We start from the raw sequence: 2,343 nt of genomic DNA on the forward strand, positions 1-2,343 counted from the left end.
GCTGTCGTGACCCACCCGCCATCTGCAGCCACACTGAGCCCGCACCGCGGTCTGCGCAGGGCAGGCCCCGGGCACCGCTGTCGGCCCGACCCGTGCGGCAGGGCCCGCCCGCTTGGCGGCCTGGGCAGCGCTCTCCGTGCCGCCATCGTGCTGCCAAGGCTGCCCGTCAGGGAGACACGGGTGGGAGGGCTTTTCTCGGGTACTGCGGAAGCTCTCCCTAGACTCCTTTCCGTCCTGCTGTTAAAGAGGAAAACGCGGCCCTGATAGGGTAGGGTTTTGGGGAGGCCCAGGGCCATTGCTGCCCTGCATTGGATACTCACAGACTTGGAGGCAGTGTGCCCTTCCCGAGGCTCGGCGAGACCTTGATAAAGAGTTCGGCAGGGCTGAGTAGCAGGGCTCCAGTGGCGCAATCGGTTAGCGCGCGGTACTTATACAGCAGTACTATAGCCGAGCAATGCCGAGGTTGTGAGTTCGAGCCTCACCTGGAGCACACAGCTTTTTGGATGGAAGAAGGGCTTTTTTGGGACTCGGCTGATTTCTGAAGGGAGAAAAGTGAAGTTCGCGGAAAGACTATGTGTCTGTGGCGTGTGCGTGAGCCTCCTCTGCAAGCCGGAGCTGCTGGGCGTGTTTAGTGTGCCGGCATGGTGGGGGATAGCTCCTGGTGGTAGGTGGTGGTGCTTGCACTGGTCCACATAGGGAATGCTGCGGAAGAGGCGGAGGATTCGTTGTCAAAATTTGCCTGTGTGTGTTTGGTTACAGAGTAATGCGGTCACGTATCAGCACAAGCTGGGTGTGTTCAGAGCGGCTTGCCGGTGTGGCATAATGAACGCTCCTTGTAACAGCTGCTTGAGTGAACTTGCAGGAAAGAAAAGTTATTTTATATTCTGTCACTTAATACAGGCTGCAAGTAAATAAAAACCACTACAACTGAAAGGTAACAAAATGAGCCCTTTTATCTCCTTCAGCAGTGACAATCTTTGTTAACTGCTTTTGTAATGCTTTAAACATATGTGCGAGTAGCAGGAAGGAAAATAATTCAAATAATTTCCATTTTCACGATTTGAGGTGTTGAGGGCATGAGGAAAGCCCAGCTTCCTGAAAGAGGGGGGTGGGGCACCCAGCCTGAATGCTTAGGCTCAGGTTTTCAGAACCTGCCTCTGTGTTAACATCTAGGCTGCTGCATGCACAGGGCCATTTTTATCAAAAAGTTCACTGAAACCCTCAAGACCATGCAGCCAAAGGTGCCTTTGTTGCCCAAATTTGTGCATTAGTGTTGGTTCTGCAGGCTTGAACTCCTTGAGGTGCTGCTCTTAGGATTTCAATTGCCTTTTCTTCCCTCTCCCAGCTACCATTTTGTTCCCTCTGAATTTTGCATTAACATAATTGATTTCAGTGATGGTACTGTCATGCCTGAAGTGTGTGGTGTATCAATATAAGGAACTGTAAATCAGCAAGAGAGATCTATAATGTTACCGGAGGGTGAATAAAATTCATCCTTTGCTTGCACTGAGTTTCTAGTTTTCTCCATGCAGGAGCACCACATCCCAGTGCTGCAGAGTACAGACTGTACAGGGGAACATTTGCAGAGGTACTGGAAATACTAAAATATTAAAATGCTACTTTTAGGAAACTGGAAATAAAACAAACAAACGAACATACCTAGCAGATTCCATTCCCTGGGCCACAGGTGATAGCTCCTGCACTCCATCACCAAGGAGGAGCTGCTAGTTTTGCATTTGAGATCTTGCTTTGGTGTGTTTGGGGGTGGTGGTGCAATTTTTACCACATAAGAGCTGCATGAAGCTAATGTTGTTCATTGTGTGCACAGCTCTTTTGTGACTTTGTGACTTGCTTCTGTGGTGCCAGAGAGCAACCAGGTCAGTGAGAGCTGCACAGTGCTGTGGCCTTCTTCACAAGATCTGCTTCATTCCCTTAGTCCTGCTTTGGCTTTTACTCTCACTCCAATATGATTTTTGTCTTGCCAAAAGGAAACCACCAAAATCACCATGTGAGGTGACACTTGTTTGCATTCCTGCAGCAGAGGCCATACCTTACTTGATTGGGACCTATGACACCTGAGGGAAACATGTTCTGCTATGAGAATTTCACATGGAAAATCATAATAAATCAGGACAATTCATGAGGATTTAGAAGAAATTCCTGTAGAAGGAAAGGATGTTATTTATTGGAAGTTTTGATAGGTTCAAGTACAGAGTCTCCTTGGCTGTCACTTGCAACTTTACCCTGAAAATTAGGTGTCTGTAGTGGTTTGAGCCTTAACTGAGAGTTAAAGGCTGAAATGGGGAAAAGGCTGAGAATCTGTTCCCCACTCCCCCCCCACCT

General features: G+C 48.9%; 1 non-coding gene across 1 annotated transcript; it reads left to right on the forward strand.

The window, feature by feature from the left end:
• The first annotated feature begins 395 nt into the window (after positions 1-395).
• Positions 396-490, forward strand: TRNAI-UAU (transfer RNA isoleucine (anticodon UAU)). Its single transcript has 2 exons — positions 396-433; positions 455-490. It is a non-coding gene; the product is annotated as a tRNA-Ile (tRNA).
• The last annotated feature ends 1,853 nt before the right edge of the window (positions 491-2,343 follow it).

This window comes from Melanerpes formicivorus, unplaced genomic scaffold, assembly GCF_026170545.1.
Source record: "Melanerpes formicivorus ecotype bairdi unplaced genomic scaffold, bMelFor1.0.p_v2 SCAF_43, whole genome shotgun sequence".
NCBI lineage: Eukaryota > Metazoa > Chordata > Aves > Piciformes > Picidae > Melanerpes > Melanerpes formicivorus.